This window comes from Felis catus, chromosome C1 (genome assembly GCF_018350175.1).
Source record: "Felis catus isolate Fca126 chromosome C1, F.catus_Fca126_mat1.0, whole genome shotgun sequence".
Taxonomy (NCBI): domain Eukaryota; kingdom Metazoa; phylum Chordata; class Mammalia; order Carnivora; family Felidae; genus Felis; species Felis catus.
The window spans coordinates 130,227,135-130,246,755 of record NC_058375.1 but is presented as its reverse complement, the minus strand read 5'-3'; the positions used below and the strand labels follow the sequence as shown (position 1 = coordinate 130,246,755).

Below are 19,621 nucleotides of genomic sequence, written 5' to 3'. Positions count from 1 at the left end.
TGTTTAGAAAATATCTAAGTTGCATTCCCTCTGGTTTGGAGTATATAAACCGAGCTGCCAATGAAAGTTGGCTATTAAAAATAAAAAGCATTGATTTTAGACTATTATCTAGCTGTAGACTTTAAAACTCTTAAAAACTCTACTGTGAACCTCAAAGACTAAGGAGGCTACTTTGTTCTGGATGGAATCTTCCTTCCACTTCCCTGGACAATACTTTTTAGCTTCAAGGCAAATGCCTTAACATAGAATACAGTGAGGTAATTTATTAGATTGTATTATTTATTCATTTATTAGAGATGGTATTTCAGTAGGCTACAAAGACACAAACACAATAAACCTTGATATGAACAAGAACATTACATATACTTGAGGAGAAGAACGTACCAAAGATTCTTGGAGGTCCTTAATTGAAGTGATTTTCCTAAAAGGCAAACAATATTTTGGGAGATATTAACCTGATATTTACTCATAAACATTCCTTATAAGCACATTACTTTTCATTTCAGAAACTAGTTCCATATGCACAAGACATAGCAATGCTCTATTAATTTAACCATTGTCAGTGAACAAGAATTGTGGTATTTGAGTTTTCCAGACAACTACAGCCTACCTCCTAAACATGTGATTCTAATTTTCTGCTTTGTTATTTAACTTACAAATTTTTTCTACAGAATATAGCAAGACATGCTCACTGTGGGAGAGGTAAGGGGGGAATCAAAGCATATAATATAGTATAAAAGAAGAAAAAAGTACATAAAATATCACTACCTAAATATTAATAGCACTTTAGATATATCCTCCAGACATTTTTACACACATGGATATTCATGCAGAGTACTAAAATTTTTTAAAGTATTATTTAATATTGATGTTTAGTAACCTGCTTTTTATATTAAACATGCAATGGACATTGAAAGAGTGAGACTTTGAAAGGTTATCCAAACTTATTTAAACAATCATTTGATTATAGATTGGTTTTTAGTTTTTCATATTGTAAGTAATCTGGTTATGAATATGTGTGCATATGGATCTTTGCATATGCCTTCGGGTGTTCCTAGAGAATTCAGAGTCCTAGAGGTAGGGTTTCTGGAGCAAAGTGCATTTACATTTAATAATTTGATAAATATCACCTAAGTGACTCCTAGACAGGTCAGCAAGTAATTGAGAATGATTGTAGCCCAATGCTGCCACCAACCCAACATTTCTTTTCAAATAGTTTGTTAGTTATACCAAATCCACTTAATGACAAATTTTATCTTTTGCCACTAATTTGAAAGGCCTCTTTTATCATACACTAATTTCCATATATTCCTGCAACAGAGCTCCATAATATGTATATATCCATATACACACATATACACATGTATACTGGTGTAATTTATATTTATATATGTATTTTATATATATATGTGTATATATATATATATATATCTTTTCCTGAATTAAAATTAGAATTTTGATTAAGATTATATAAGGATATAGATTTATTTGTAGAAAATTAATATTAACATTATTTCTTATTTCCATTCAAAAACATAAAATGTATAGTGCTTAGATAGTTCTCACATAGAGTTCTCACAGATACCATATTAATTACATTAATACACATATAACTTTTTTCTAACTGCTTATTTTGGATATATCAGGAAGATCATGATTTTAGGAGAGTTCACTTATAACCAATCACTTTACTGAAGGTCCCATATTATTTATAATGGGTTTCAGTATACTCTCCTGCTTTTTCTGGGTCAAGGATCAACGACTCCAAAATAATGATAATTTTCCCTCCAACCTTATAAAAGTCTTGAGCTGCTTCTCTCTATTGTAGTAATTACTCAACTGTGAACCAATTTTATTAAGATTGGGTATAAGTTCATGTTTTGGGGGAGCAGGAATGACTGTTTCCAATTTGTCCCATTTTTTGAGGGTTACATTGATAAATAAATGAGTATACATGTGGGGTTTGATAACTTATGACCTGATCTCATTTTTTAAATTATCTTTTTTTTCTAAGTTCAATCTACTGTCCAACAGCTTTTAATTTTGGTTGCTATGTTTTTCATTTATAAAAGTTCTGTTTGGTTCTTTTTTCAAATTTGCTAAGTCATTTTGAAAGTATGTTAAAGCTCATCAATTTTTTTTTGTTTGCTAATTTTTTTTGAGAGAGAGAGACAGAAAGCAAGTGGGAGAGGGGCAGATAGACAGGGAGACACAGAATCTGAAGCAGGCTCCAGGCTCTGAGCTGTCAGCACAGAGCCCAACGCAGGACTCAAACTCACGTACTGCAAGATCATGACCTGAGCAGAAGTTGGACGCTTAATGGACTGAGCTACCCCAGCGCCCAGTAAAGCTCATTGATTTTTAACTATGATGAGCTGAGTTCAAAATCTGCATATGATAATTCCAGCATTTGAATTATGCATCAAACTTTTTCTAAAGTCTGTTATTTCTGCTGGTTCTTTTTCTGCCCCAGTTTTATTGAAAAATAATTGACATATAATATTGTGTAAATTTAAGGTGTACTGCACCGTGATGCTTTGATACATGTTTATATTGTGAAATGTTTGTCACAATAAGGTTAGCACATCTTTCACTCCACATAATTACCATTTTGTTCTTGCTGTTTTTATGGTGAGAACATTTAACTTCTTATAACAGTTTTTAAGTGTATACTACAATATTGCTAACTACAGTCACAATAGTGTAAGTTAGATCCCAGGAACTTACTGATATTATAACTGAAAGTTTGTATCTTTTGACCAACATCTTCCCATTTCTCCCACCTTTCAGTCCCAGGCAACCACCATTCTACTGTTTCTATAGAAATTCCACATATAAGTGAGATCATACAGTATTTGTCTTTGTCTGACTTATTTCACTTAGCATAATCCCCTCAAAGTCCACCCATGTTATTGCAAATAGCAAGATGTCCTTCTTTTTATGGCTGAATAATATTCCCTTAGGGATGTGTGTGTGTGTGTGTGTGTGCGTGTTTGTGTGTGTGTGCATGTGTATTACATTTCTTTATTCATTTATCCATCAGTGGGCATTAAGTTGTTTTCATGTGTCAGCTATTGTAAATAATGTTGCAATGCACATGGGAGTGCAAATATCTCTTCAATACAGTGATTTCATTTCCTTTGGATAGCCACATTAGAAGTGAGATTACTGCATTACATGGTAGTTCTATTTTTAATTTTTTGAAGAAACTCCACAATGTTTTTCATATTGGGTACACATTCCTACCATCGCTATACCAAGACTCCCTTTTCTCCACATCCCCACTAGCATTTGTTATTCCTTCTATTTTTGATAATAGTCTTTCTAACAGGTGTGAGGTGATATGTCACTGTGGATTTATTAAATCAGTAAATTATATGTCATGTTCCCTTGCAGCTCTCTGAGCATCTTTAATCGTTGTGAATTCTTTGTTGGGAACTTCCTTGATTTCCATTTCTCTGGAGTTAGTTGATGGAAGTTTCCTGTATTCTTTTGGTGGTGTCATGTTCCCTGATTCTTTATGATCCCTGTAGCCTTGCATAGGTGTCTGCATATCTGAAGAAGCAATCACCTCTTCCTGATTTCAGGACTGACTTCAGTAAGAAAAGGCCTTCAGTTGTAGGTGGGGGGATGCCGGGAGATGCTGTGACCCGAGGTCTAGTGATGTGGGGCACTGAGTACAAGGGTGTGTGGTGGTCAGGTTCTGGGTGGGGGGCATGGTGTCTCATCAGCTCAGACTGCTGGGGTGCACAGCAAAAACAACTGCATGGTCCTTGGTGGCACAGTTGTGGAGAGGGGGTGCACAGTGCCTGCCAGAACTATTGGGTTCCTCAGCAGCATCTCCAGATCCAGTCATTAGGGGCTAAGGCAGATAGTGATGTGGGTTGGAGCTGGTGGTGTATATACACACACCAGCTGTGGGGGCTAATTACAGATGCTTGTGTAGTGGCCGGGGCCAGTCACAGACACACACATAATGGTGGGGGGCAGGGCCAGCAGGAGGGGCCAGGGCCAAATGCAGGTATGTTGGCAGCTGCAGAGGCTTTGGCTGTAGGAATATACCCCTGTGGCTGCAGGGTCTCCTCACAGATGAATGCTCAGCAGTGGAAGAGGTGAAGGGAATCAGGCCAGCATGAGCAAGTGCACAACTGGAGGGACTAGTTGTCAGGCCAGTGACTGGAGATAAAGCCATATCTGGGCCCACAGCAGTTGTGGGGCCTTGGCTGTCAGCGTGTACTTCTATGGATTCGGGATCTCACCACAGGCATACACACAGCAGTCAAGGCCAACGAAGTGAGTCAGACCAGCAGCAGCATACAGGTGCACAGCTGGTGAACCTAGCCCCAGTTGCACTCACAGTGGTGGGGGTGCCCCACGGTGTCTACACTGGCATCTTGCACTCACTCAGCTGCAGAGCACTGGCTGACTGCCTGTGCAGATCCCAGGCTCCAGCTGAGGGGAGGGAGGTGGGCAGGGAGTCAAGTGGCTGGCATCTGTGAACGAAAATACCTGTAGGGTGAAAATTAATGAAATCTGCAGGAAGTTCATGGTAGTTATGTTGGCCATCAGTTTCATCAGTGGACAGAAGCTGTTGGGGTCCTTTCCAGAGCAGGTCACTGGGAACTATAGTCACTGTTGCTGTGTGGCTGATATTGGTAGATCTTGTTCTTCCTTGTTCCTAGCTATCTCTATGTGTCACTTTTGCTGTTTCCTGGGTGGGGTGAATGGAAGCAGGTCCTTAACGAGGTGCCCTGAAAGGCTGGGGATGCTGGTCACTCACCCTGCTCTCTTTTCTGGTCGTGAACTCCTTCTGCCTTGAGAGTTCTTTCTTGGCACCAAGCAGTACTGGCCTGGAGGATGGGATGATGCAAGCACGATAGAGCCACAACTCCTTCCTTTTTTGGGTGGTTATTGTCGGGATTTTTGTTCCACTGTCTTGCTGAAGTTTCTTAAGTAGACTCCTGAGCAATCGCAGAGCTCACACATTGTTGATTTTTGCTGGGAGTGGGAATGAAGTCTGGGGTCTTCTTTTTTTTACCATCTTGGTGACATCACTCTTGTTTCTACTGATTATTTTTCACGTTGCCTTGTTTCCTTGTGCTCCTAGTTGTCTTTGATAGTTTGATGATTACTGCTTTTGGGCAATTATTTGTGAGCATTCCTTGGAACCAGGATTTACTTTGCCCTCTGCCAACAATATATTGTGACTGCTTTTGCCAAGTGCCTGGGACCACTATCACAGGTGGCCTTTTTAATCCGAGTTCAAGGATAGGAGTTCCTTCACCAATTCCAGCAATGTAACCTATGACCATAAAATCCTAGAAGTTATTTTCTTTTTTTTTTCTTCTGTTCTACTCAAAGCAGGATAGCTTTCTTTGAAGTTCGAGGTATGAGGTCAGGTAATGGATACATGGTCCAGATTTAGCATTTATAACTAAAGTATTACACAGTAAAATGTGAATTTCAGATTAACAAAGAATCATTTTTTAGGCATGGGTATCCCCTCAAATATTACCTGGAACATAATTATACTGAGAAATTTTTCGTTGTTCAGCTGAAATTAAAATTTGACTAGATGTCCTGTATTCTACCTGACAGTCTTAATAATAAGTTTAGTTCCTGTACTTATCCTGGTAGTACCCACTCCAATCCTCAGGCCTTGGCTTTTCTCTGCCCTGCCTCAGAAGGCTGCAAATAAACTAGGGGTACAGCATGGACATATTCCCCCAAAAGCAGTGGCATTTGTGCTTGGATATCGTGCTTACATATCTGATTCAGGCTGTCTTCCCAAAACTTCTCTGGCAGGTAGCCACTATTTTTTTTAGCTTGTCAGTGTCTTTAAATAAATGGATTTTGTTTTTTGTTGGTGGTAGTTGAGTTAGCTCACTATTTTGTTTGTGTTGCTTAAGCAGAAGGTTTGACTTGAATAACCTAGTCCAAATTACCCAGGATGCTGGGGGGGGGGGGGCATTTTCCATCACTGAGGACTGAAGACTGTCTTCTAAACAGCGGTACAGTTGCATATGAAGTGTGTAAAAAGGGAGCCACTCCACAACAGGCATAACTTCATCTGGCAGATATTTTTTTCATATGTGAAGCAACTAGTAAACTCAACATGTAAAACTGGAGCTTTCATCCCAGCTGGAATTCATTCCTCCTTCCTCAGGGCTCTCAGAGCAATTTGTAACTCTAATGTGTCACAGAACCCTTCCCTGGGGTTGTAGATTTATATATACATGATGTCTGCCTTTCCTCTTCAGCGGAGAGCTTCTTGATGGTATGGTTTTGTGTCCTCAGCCTCAGACCCCAAAGAGCCCTCAGAATGGTGATGGCTGATATACTTTCAGTACTCAAAAGATGTGTACTAAATTACATTAAATGAAAGGAAAATTGGTATAGATTTTATCCAAAAACAGAACTAATACACTTCTTAACATTAAAAAAGTAGAGATGCAAACCGGCAAAGCCAAGTTGAAGACAGCCCTTATATGAATTCTCTAAGACAGGCGGCAGAGCTGATATATAGTATTAACACCTCATTTTGAATCAGTTCACCAGTGACCTAGAGGGGGGCAGGACGGTGAGAGGATGACACAGAGGACAGATATGTTAATGAAGTCAGAGAAGGGGTATGTTTGGGGACTGGGAACCACATGACTTGTTCGGGTACACAGTATGGGACTGGAGAAAACCATTGACTGCAAACTGGAGACACTAGGAAGCAGGATAGAGCAACAGACAAGAATGTATAGAATTGGAATCAAGAATTTAAAAGAAAAGCCCTTTGTATTTTCATCTGAACCTATAATGTGTAACCATCTTCTAGCCAACTGACTTTATAATGCTGGCTGAGTAAGGGCAGCACAGGAAGTAATGATAAGGGCAGGGTTCCAGGAAACTAGATCTAAACCTCCTTCAGCTTATCTCCCCATGATGAGGAATTCAGGTCCTGGGGAGCTATATGGTAAGTCGTCTGTAAATCTCTCTGCACTAATGGCAGTCTGTCTCACCATTCTATATCCCTGCCTTGATCAGACGAGTTTGAAGGTAAGCCCCTGCTTTAGGGCTCAGAGAAATATAGAACAACAAAGTGAAAGAGAGGATTAGTGTCTTAAAGGGCATCACAGGAAGTGCCCAGAGCAGAGCAGCCATGATTTATCATCCTACACAGGGCAGGGGAGGCAGGATGGACACCACCTGACCCCAGATAGAAGACAGCAGGTAGTGCTGCTGGACAGCAGGTAGTTTCCAAAAGGAGACTTTCCTTGTGGAAAAATGCATGAACTCATAGTTTGTGGCTGTTGCATGTGTGTCTGGTGTTCTAGGTATTACCAAATGACAACTGCACTCTTCTGCCTTAGGTGTGATGGATAACTTTATGTGTCAACGTGGCCAGGCCACAGGTGCCTAGATGTTTGGTCAAACATTATTCTGGGTGTTCCGGTGAGGCCATTTTGGGATGACAATAACATTTAAATCAGAGGACTTTGAGGAAAGCCAATCACCTACCATAATGTGGGTGGGCCTCATCCTACCAGTTGAAAGCTTGAACAGAACAAAACATCAACTTCCTTGAACAAGAGAATTCTCCAGCAGTTGGCCTTCAGATTTCATCTGCATCATTGGCTCTTCTTGGTTCTACAGCAGACTGCCTTCATACTCAAACTGGAATATTGGCTTTCCTGGGTCTCTATTCTGCCAACCCAACCTGCAGTTTTGGGTTTGTAGGCTTCCATAATTGAATATTAGGAATGAGCTAATTCCTTATACTACATCTCTTTATATATGCACATCCTATTTATTCAGCTTATCTGGAAAAACCCAACTAATACAGAAGGGATGTTTACAGAGGATGGGGAGATGGCTTATAGGCAAACATAAGAAAACTGGCTTTACCCTGCACCCCAAAGAATGGCCACATGTATTATTTTTAAGTAATTTTTATGTCCCATTTCTCCATTTCCTTCCAGCTATAACTCCATAAGTCCTGTATTGTCTTTAAAAGACCCTATTGTGCGGCACAATACTGATGAGTTCATTGGACATGTAGTGTCCATTTCAAGGGAATTCAGTCTCTTATCAAGATTGACTCCAAGAGGGGCACCTGGGTGGCTCAGTTGGTTAAGTGCCCAGCTCTTGATTTTGGCTCAGGTCATGATCTCACATTTCTTTTGTGAGTTCGAGTCCCGCATGGGGCTCTGCACTGATGGCACAGAGCCTGCTTGGGATTCTCTCTCTCTCCCTTTCTCTCTCTCCACCCCTCCCCAGGAAACTCACTCTTTCTCTCTCTTTCTTTCAAAAAAAAAAAAAAAAAGGTTGACTCCAAGAGATTTTCACAAAAATTTTTGTAAGCATCATCATCCAGAAACACTGCTAAATTTGATCACTAGAGAGAGCAGTTTTTTAAATATACTACTCTTTGACTACTCTGTCCATGTGACTTATAGTCTTTAAAAAAAACAACAGCACTATTTTCAGAAATTTTACCCCACTGGGATGGTTGGTGCCCCACCTTCTGTAAGGAACAGGAAGTGGTGAAAATAATGTACAGGTGCTAGCTCATCCTTTATGAAGCCTCACACAGAGACCTTGCAGCACATGCCCAAACTTCAAAAATCCCTAATTTTAAATGTTTCATATATTAAAGAGAAGAATACAGTCTGTTTTCACTTATCTTGCCTATACCCAAGTTTATAGAGGGTTCTACCCAAACCCCAAATCTGTACAGGAATGAACCTTCTCAACATGGAAAGAATAAAAGAAAGTCATGACACAGATGCTAGTCCATACGAAGGCATTGTCTCAAAGGCCACAGGAAGTGACAGAGCCAAGGGTCTACCCTGAAAAGATTATTTCATATCTAGTTCAATGGAGATATATATATATATATATGTATATATATATATATATATATATATATGTATATATACACACACACACACACACACACACACATATACATAATACTTACACATATAAACATTATAATTCTACTAATTTACTCCACCATTTTGGAAATAACGACCATCCTGGTTCTGGATGGATTGGGAACTGCAGGACATATTTGTTCAGCACACACAATGTGGTATAACAGTTAGGAGCACAAGCTCTGGTGTTGGACAACTGGGTCCAAACCCTGAGTCCACCACTTGCTGGGTGTCTGTAGGTATGTTATTTATCGTCTCCAAGCATCAGTTTCCTGTTTTGAGAAGAACGAATGATAAAGGACAAACTTCAGAAGATTTCTGTAAGGATTAAACAAAACAACTCATTCTAAGTGCTTAAGACTTAGGAAATGTTTAATAAATACTATTCATTATTGGAACCATTATTATGCACAGGAAGTTCATGCAAATCAATGGTCCTTGAGCAAAAGGTTTGAACCGATAATAAACTAAACAGGTGGGAGCCCTGCATGAAGTGTCTGTGTCATGAAAAGATAGACTTGCCTAGCATTCCTTAAAAAAAAAATCCCCTCTGTAAACTGTTTTGTGCTTACTGCCTGGTCCATCTGCAGATGGCTTTGGGCCTTGCTTCAATGTGGAGAAACATTAGGGGTCATTCAAACCCTGAGTGCTGCTGGCTTCACCTTCAAATATGTCACATAAATAAATTTCTGACCAATTAGGAGCCAGCTTTGGCTGGGAATACTCGACAAATTGATTTATCAAAGCTGGTCTGAGTCATTGCTTCACAGCTTCTTTATTGAGCTTTTTACAACTATAGAAAACTTTTCTTATTGAGATGATTCATAAATATATTAATATTTTAGGGGTGCCTATGTGGCTCAATTGGTTAAGCCAGGTGAGTTCAGCTCAGGTTATGATCTCATGGTTCACTAGTTTAAGCCTCACCTCAGGCTCTGCACTCCCAATCTCTGCTTGGGATTCTGTCTCCCTCTCTCTCTGACCCTCCCCCATTTGCTCTCTCTCTTTCTCAAAATAAATTTAAATAATAATAAAAATAAAATAAAATATATTAATAGTTTAGTTGGAACTAAATATTTCTATGTTTCCAAAATTTAAACTGATTGTGCCCATTTGTAAATGTATCGTTACATACCCATGTGCTAATGCGAGTAACAAAAAACAAAAGTGATGTAAAGTGGGCTTGATTTTTACCATACCAGAAAGAATTGAGTTATCAGGGTTCTCAAAAGGCTTCCCTGCTGGGAGAACAAAGCTCCAGTGGGAAGTAACAGTATGCATTTGTTTTGTCTGCTTTGTTGGATTTCCAGGACATTCTTCTGTTCCCTATCTTAATTCTTTATAAAAGAAAAAAAAATTGCCTGATAACTTGCTCTTCTTATCCAGATCATGTATCATGCCTACCAGCAATTAATAAGTAAGTTTTAATTTCCCTGTATGCAGGAGAAAGGATTTTGGAAAAAGATTCCACCAGAGAGTTTCCGATGGCACGTTGAAAGTGAACTAACGCCTTGCTATCTGTGGTGCATATGAATTCTTATTTGAAAACTATAACTATTGGGGTTAACAAAGACTCTGCGCCTGCCAAGGTCAAGTTTAGTTATGAGAATCTGCTATGAACATCTCACCATAGGAAAAGGTCATTCTTTATGTCCTCAACTTGCTGAAGGAAGAAATTCCAGAGAGGTAATCTCTGCTTCCTGACTATGAAGGAGAAAGATGTCTTGGAGGCAGGTCTTTCCTGGCGAATGTTAAGATGGCGATCTTCGTGAAGAAGTAACCTTGCAGTTAAGAAAGGATGAACCATGGAAAGGTGCACTGGAAGATGCCCAGTCCTTCTTAAACACCCTGTATCGGTTTCATTCTAGTTTTTCTTGGTATTTTATGATACTTTCTGAAAAGTTCATATTGAAAAAGAAGTTAAAGTATCTTTACTGTCAGACAAATGATAGTGTATGAAGAGCATCCTAAGAAATCTACAAAAGCTACTAGAACTAATAAGTGAGTTTAACAAGGTTGCAAGAAAAAAGTTGAAAAATAAAGATTAATTACATTTGTATATATTACAATATATAAGACCCTTGAAAAGTAAAATTAAATTAAAAATTCAATTTATAGTGATATCCAAAAACATGAAATACTTAAGGATAAATTGAACAAATAAGTAAGAACTACGGAAACTACAAACCATTGTTAAAAAAACTTAATGACCTAAATAAATGGAGAGATACACCTTTTTTGTGGCTGAGACTATATTGTTAAAATATCAAAGCAATTCCAATAAAAATTTTATCAGATGGTTTGCACAGATTGGCAAGCCAAATTCAAAATTTAATTGAAAATGCAAAGGACTGGGGCACCTGGGTGGCTCAGTCAGTTAAGCATCCAATTCTTCATTGGTCATGATTTCACAATTTGTGAGATGGAGCCCTGCATCAGGCTCTGCACTGATAACATGGAGCCTGCTTGGGATTCTCTCTCTCCCTCTCTCTGCCCCTCCCCCTCTCATTCCCTCTCTCTCTCTCTCCCCCTTTGTCTCTCTCTCTCAAAATAAATCAATAAACTTAAAAAAATGCAAAGGACCTAGAATAGCTAAAACGATTTTTTAAAAGAAGTACAAAGTTGAAGGATTTACGCTCTTAATTTCAAGTCCTACATTAGGGCTAGAGTAATCAAGAGAGTGTTGTATTGATGTAAAAATAGACATACAGAAGCGAATTGAGAATGTAGATATAAGTACACACATTGATATTTCACAAACTACCAATAAAAAAGGGGTGTCTTTTCCATAAATGATATTAGAAGAAGTTGAAAAAATTAACCTCAATCTTTACCTCACTCTACATACAAATTAATTCAAATAGATTATAGATCTATATGTAACAGTACATGTAAAACTTCTAGTTGGAAATATTGTGATGTTGAGGTAGGTAAGGATTTCTTAGGCACAAAAAACTCACAAAGCATACTAGAAAAATTACATATTGCATTTGATAAAGATTAGAAACATTTGCTATTCAAAAGACACCATTAAGAAAAGTAAGGAGAACCATAGACTATGAGAAAATTTCCATAATATATATATTTATGACAAAGAACTTGTATCTAAAATGTATTCCATCTCTATTAGCAGACAACTTAATTAAAAGCACAAAAAATTCCAACTGACACTTCCCAAAGTAAGGAATTTTTTTTTTTATTTTCTTAAGCTTATTTATTTATTTTGAGAGAGACAGAGACAGCGTGAGTAGGAGAGGGGCAGGGAAAGAGGGGAAGAGAGAGAGAGAATCCCAAGCAGGCTCCGCGTTGCCAGTGCAGAGTCCGATGCGGGTCTTGAACTCACAAAACTGCAGGATCATGACCTGAGCCAAAACTGAGATGCTTAACTGACTGAGCCACCCCGGCACCCCAAAATAAGGAATTTTAGTAGCCATGAAGGACATGTCAAACTGCCCATCCTTATCACTCATCAGAAAAATGCAAAATTTAACTATGAAAAGCTCCCACTTTATACCTGTATGTGTAGCTAAAATTAAAAAAAAAAAAAAAACTGACTGTACCTAATGTTGGCAAAGATATGAGGCAACCGGAACTCTTAAGCCTTGCTGGTAGGAGTATGAAATGGTCCAACTACTATGAAGAACAGCCTGGCAGTTTCTTTAACCCTTGCACATACAACACCCATATGATCCAGTTATTCTACATCTAGGTATCCACCAAGGAGAAATGAAGCTATATATCCACAGAGTCTTGCACGCAAATGTTTATAGAAGCTTTACTCATAATATCTACAAAGTGGATATGACCCAAATGTTTATCAAGAGTTGGATAAACAGATTGCAACATATCTACATACAATGGCATACTGCTCAGCCATAAGAAAGAACAAACTACAAATACATGCAACATGAATAAATCTCATAATTGCCATGTAGAGTGAAAGAAACCAGGCTCAAAAGAGTATATGCAGTTACATTTACTTCAAACTCTAGAGAAGACAAATCTAATCGGTAATGACAGGGGCAAGTTCATGGTTGCTTTGGAGCTGAGATGTTAAAGGAGTTGACTGAGAAGGAGAAAAGGACTCTTTTGATAGTGATCAAAACATTCCGTATTTTGATTGTGCTGGTTATTACATGGGTATATACTTTTGTCCAAACGCATTAAACTATACTCTTAAAATGAGTGCATTGGATTATATGTAAATTATATTTCAGTAGTCAATAATCATAAACTTTACTGAAACATAAGTATCAAAAGTAGCCCCCAAAATATGTTTCTCCCTTCTTTTCCCACTGCCATTTTCCCTTCCTCTGGCAGCCTGTCCATAACCCCTATACATACAAATACACTGGTACCTCACTGTTAGAGTTAATCAGGCATGTATGCAGGAAACTAAACATCTTCATAAAGTAGGGGGGAAAATCAGTCTGTCATGAAAGTCATTTAAACTTTTGGATGCTTAGAGTTAACCACCATAAGCATTATTTAAACATTTATGAAATTTAACTATATTTATTTTTATTCAGTTTTAGAAACAACCAGGGAAAGGCAGAACTAAGCAGTAAATAAACATATAATTAAAAAAATCAATTGCCTGAGTGCTTTCAAAGATAGACTGATTTCATAAACACTGGGAATAAAGGTATAGAATGACAAGGTGGGCTATTGTACTAACATGGGATCAGTCATGGTTCTTGGGCCCCTCAAAAGTGCAGGTAACACGAGGAAGAAAACTGAAATCTCCAATCACCCTGCCCACCCTTATCCATGACTTATATACCAACTGTGAGCCTTAGCACTTTCTCATGTTTTCAACTCTGCATGCACAGGAGCTCAAAATGACCGTCTGCTGTGCAGCAGAAACTTAGTTGAGGTTTAAAAAAAAGGGGGAAAAAAAAAACCTGAGCAAAATTGGCTGCTATTTCTTCTGATTCCCAGCCCCTGGGGCTCAGATTTTATATGAAGACACAGATGCTAGGAAGATCAGTGGAGATATTTGCTAGGACAGGATCTAACAAACACTGTTGGGATTCCCACTGTCTGGGAGATAAAACTTTCTGCTTGATTAAATGGAAGAAGTAGCAAATAAGAAAAAAAATAACTTAAAAATACTAGTTCACTCTTGCTTTTTTCAGAAGTATATTTAATCTAGAAAATTACTGTTCAAGTTCTCTTCCAACCAGCTTTCACTCCCTAGTGCTAACTTGCTACCATGTGAAAATGCTGTTCCTGTAGTGGCTAAAGGTCACAAAAAAGAAAAATTGGAAACCAAGAAAGATCTACAACAGTAACTGCAAATAAGAAGAAAATATATATAATGGGAATGTGACCAGGCTTTCAAAAGTGAACCTATCAACTCCTATTTGGGCTACAGATTCAGGATTGCCCTGTCCTCTCCTCTTTGACCAATGTTGTGGACCTGTTCACATTACTGATCTCTCATGCATGTACACACACACGCACACACACACACACACACACACACACACACACCAGGCAACATTCTTGCCCTTATTTTTTCACTAACCTGAAGAACAAAAGCAACCATCTGCAAAAGTACATTCCCAATTCTGTAACTGCCATCACACAGATTCTGCAAAGAATTAACCCCCAAACTGAATCAATATATTCATTTCTTTAACACATTTTTAAGGATCCATTAGATAATTTACTGACCTTGATTCCAAATATTTTTCAGCACATCCAGAATGCTTCTGGTCTTTGGTTTTACAAGCTCAAAGGATTTTTGAAATTAATGGATTTATAAATTTCAGCATAAATATAAAATGTGCTCTAAAGATGAAGAAATGGGAGAAGAGGGAGGAAGAAAAAAGAAAATGTGTCAAATGATATCACTTTCCACTGCCCGAGTTCGGTCTTCCAGTAACATTTAGGTGAGGACCTCATTCTGGACTGTTTCCCTGGGGAGGACCATCAACTCAAGACTACAGTATGACTTTGTATGAGTGACTTTGTGTAAATGGTCGCTCTCTCCTTCCACTTGCTGCCTTCCTCCTTCACTTCTTTCCTCCTTACTTGCTCACGCTTCCTCTCCTTTCTTCCTCTATCTTTTGAAAATTCAGATCGCATAAGTGTGAATTCACTTACATCTATAAAATACTGATGCTTATTTTGTGCATATTTATATGTTTCTTTGTAATGTTTCTCTGCCATTTTGATTACCATATAGTTTTTCTCTCCACCCCTTATAAGTACTTGGAGGACAGAGTTGACAAATTCTTTTTGTCAGTCTCTTCCCTTCTCCACGTGTTTCACAGTCCAATTTATAAATATAGATAGAATCTTACAAAAGATTCTGCTCAAGACCGGTTCTTGGTAAATTCTTATTCTTTAAGTGAGGGGTATCAAATAGACCAAATAAAATTACACTTAACCATGTGAAATCATGTAGATATCTTAAAATGATTACATTAAAAAGAACAAATCCTTTTTCAAATGCCACTGAATTGTCTAAACATAGATTTGCATTTATCGTGTTTTCTAAAGTTGACTCTACAAGGAGAGTCTTTTTCTAATCCTGTATGATAACGAAATACTCACAAGATTAATTTAGTAGATGCAGTGTATTGCATTAACAGCCAAATGACATCCAGTTGATATACACATCACTCATTGATCATATTAAAATACCGAGACTAAATTTGAATTACCTGTAATTTTGAGAATTTCAGAAATATTCATGTATTCCACACTTGCAGCTTTCAAGTCTTGAGAAGATCAAAGAGATTTGTTCAACTGGGAAAACCTTCTTAAGAGCTTTCTAAGACTCTACACATCATACACATTTCATATATAAGACAAGATTTAGGAGAATTTAGGCCACAGTGGTATAAATGTCAGATTCATTTGCTTATAATATAAATAATGCAAATATTCTTTTATAGCAGCCATGATCAAATTCTACTTTTTGATGAAATATAGAAGCAGATGGCCCATTCATGGTGATTAAAGCTAAGTAAAGCATTTTAATATGACTAATTTAGCGAAAGAAGGAAGGGAGGTAGGTGGAAAGTTGAGAGAGAGGAAGAGAGAGGTCCTATTTAAATAATACCTATAATTAGAATAACTGGTGATGATCTGGCGCAAACAAATTTACTTTTTCAGGTGGGGAAACTAAGGCCCAGAATTTAGAAGTAGCTTGCCACTTTCCTTATGTTCCTATAGTGATTAGGACACCACAGCCTCATTAAATATGTGCTACAATATCCTAAGAAACAATCAACCTGTAACCTGCTGCATTTAAAGAAAGATAAGTCTTCCTTCTTCTTACTGGAATCCCAAGTTAAAGTGCTTTCATTCTTGTAAAAAAAACTGAGTATATTTAATAAATAAGATAAAATAATGAGCCTAGAGTCAATCTCTAGATCTCTAATGAACATGAAAGGGGGAAACTGGTATATTTACCCTAATGTATTAAAGGAAACCATAGATGCAAACTGAATGCTTCCTTAGGCAAGAGTTCAAGGAGTTCATGGTAAAATAATGGAAAATAAATAGGGTTTGGAATTAAAAAAATATAATAATAACTGAATTTTAATTCCTCATCTAATCACTAATGGTTATGTGTTATGGAGCAGGGAACATAACTAACTTGACCTCAGTTTCTCTCATCCTTAAAATTAGTATAATAATGTCCATGTTATGCAATTATACTGCAGATTGTAGGAGACAACACATTTAAAAAGACAGTACACAGTCTAGCATGTAAAAATCCTCAGTCAACTTTATTTATTATTGTTACTTTTATTACTATCTTCATCTTTTTCGTATCATCGTCAATCACAATATTGTTGGTTCACCTTCAGAAAATCACCTAATTTGTGGTCTGATCCTCATCTTTGCAGCATATTATGAAGCTTAATTGTTTCATATCATCTAAACTAACAAGTGATAGATCTGAATATTAGAATATTAATATTTTCATTTAAAATGGAAACTGGTTATTTATAGGGTGTGCCACTATACTTAAGAGAACAAATTATATATCAAGTCATGTTTGATAGCCATCTCAAAAGGAGATGAAAAATAGTTATAACAGTAAATAGCAATTAGATGGTTACATTGTGTGGAAGCGTTTTCTCATTTTTTTTCATTTAATCCAATATAAACCCTGTGACCTAGGCACTTTTGTTATCTCCATTTCACAGATGAAGTAAATTGAGGCACAGCGCTTCAGTCCCTTGCTCAAGTTGACATACCACGCAAACAATGGAGCTGAACCTGCACCATTAACCTTAATACAATTCTACCTTCCTAGGCCCTGGTATCTATTTCTAGTAAGATAAGATACTCTGATAAAATACCCTGAGGCACTTGTATTAGTTTGGATACACACCATAACAGAGAGCACAGAGACTCAAAATCCTGATTCTTCAAAGTTATTTTATTTCTCCATCATATAAAAGTCCAGGTGGGTGTTCCATAGCTGCTAGGGCAGCCCCACGATCATCAGGAATTTAGTTCCTTTCTCTTCTGTTGCTATACATAGACTTTCCATGTACAAGCACATATGCCTTTCTCCACATACCCCTTTTGTGTAATGGTACAGGGTGGCTGCTCCAGCTCCTACCACCACACTTGCTTTTCTGCTGGTGAGAAGAGGGAAAATGTACAAGAGTTAGGTGGGCATTTCAGTGTTTGGCCCAGACTTTTCCCACACTTCTGTTTCTGTTCCATTGGCCAGCACTTAGTCACATAGCACAACTAGCTGCAAGAGATGCTAAAAAATATATATGTTCGGTTGCAGATAGCATATGCTCAGCTAACATTATATTAATGCGAAAAGACCTATTCCACACCATCCTATTTCTGTCTATTTAATGTAGGAGTAAAGATTCAGAGTATCCTCTCCCTGAGATGTTGTTATAAACACACTGACACATTCCATACTCTGCACTTACATAGTCCACCACGATTGAATTTGCACTGGTGTTAACAGTGATCTGCTACTGGCACATGATTATAGCTCATTGTGCATTAATCATTATTTAATATGAGTCTTTCCTTTACCTAATGGGGACATGCTTTTATTTCATGTCAAGGGACTTGTTCTTTCTAAGCCTAAGTGCCTCCCATCTAATTGCCTTTGATCTAAGAAGATCTCCTGTGTTCTTTGCCAGAAATTTGCTAGTCTTGGGAAGATCACACTTAGATAATAACAGAACTTTCCAGTATGAGAGTTTCCAAGAACAGGGCTTCAAAAGTTGTCTATTTAGGGGTAAATTATCTGGTTCTCTTTTGATAGCTGTCTTTGGTTCTCCACTGGCCAGTGACTACTTGACTAAGGACTTGCATTAGTCAGGGCCCCAGAGAAACACACACACACAGACACATAGACACACACACACATGTCTGTATGTACAGAAAGAGAGAGAAAGAGATTTATTATAAGGAATTGGCCCATGTGACTATGGACACAGATAAGTTCCAAGATCTGCTGTCTGCAGGCTGGCAATACAGAAGAGCTGATGTGTACTTCCAGTCTTTGCATAGGAGAAGACCAATGTCTCAGCTCAAAAGTAGTCAGAGAGAGTGAATTTTTGCTTACTCTGCCTTTTGTGCTATTCAGGCCTCCAAAAGATTGGATGAGGCTCACCCACACTGGGGATGGAAACCTGCTTTACTCATTATACCAAGTAAAATGTCAGTCTTACCCAGATCTTTAACATGCCTGGAATAATGTTTAACCAAATATCTGGGCACCCCATCTCCCAGTCAACTTAACACATATAATTAACCATCACAGTGGCCAACAGACACATGAAAAGATGATAAACAGTACTTATCATCAGAGAAATGCAAATCAAAGCCACAGTGATACATTACCTCACACCTGTCCAAATGGCTAAAATTAACAGCTCAAGAAACAATAGGTGCTGGTGAGGATGTGGAGAAAGTAATCCTCTTGCACTGTCAGTGATTGACAAAGTAAACTTGTGCAGCCACTCTGAAAAACAGTATGGAGCTTCCTCAAAAAGTTAAAAATACAGCTACCCTACAATGCAGCAATGGCACTATTCAGTATTTACCTAAAGATACAAAAATACCAATTCAAAAGGATACATGTACCATGATGTTTATAGCAGCATTATCTACAATAGCCAAATTATGGAATTATCAGGTGCCCAGTTCATTGACTGATGAATGGATAGCAAAGATGTGTGTGTGTGTGTGTGTGTGTGTGTGTATACACAAACATATGTATGTATATATGTGTATATATGTGGGTGTGTATAATGAATATATATATAAAACATATATAATGAAATATTACTCAGCCATAAAAAGGAATGAAATTTTGCCATTTGCAATGATACGGAAGGAGCTAGAGAGTATTATGCTAAGTGAAATAAGTCAGCCAGAAAAAGACAAATACCATATGATTTCACTCATATGTGGAATTAAAGGAAAAAAAAGAGAAAAAAAGAGAGCAAGAGTGATAGAGGGGGGCGGGAACCAAGAAACAGATTCTTAACTATAGAGAACACACTGATGGTTACCAGAGAGGAAGTAGGTGGAGGGATGGGGGATGGAGGATGGTTACCAGAGGGGAGGTGATGGGGATTAAAGAGGGCACTTGCTGCGATGAGCACTGGCTGTTGTATGGAAATGTTGAATCACTATATTGTACACCTGGAATTAATGTTACACTGTATGTTAACTAGCTGGAA

The 19,621-nt window shown here is 37.9% G+C and overlaps 1 long non-coding RNA gene across 1 annotated transcript in view; it reads left to right on the top strand.

Moving 5' to 3' along the window:
• The window catches only part of LOC123379134, a 42,604-nt gene that overhangs the window by 20,656 nt on the left and 2,327 nt on the right, over positions 1-19,621 (top strand). The gene's annotated exons all lie outside the window — the stretch shown is intronic.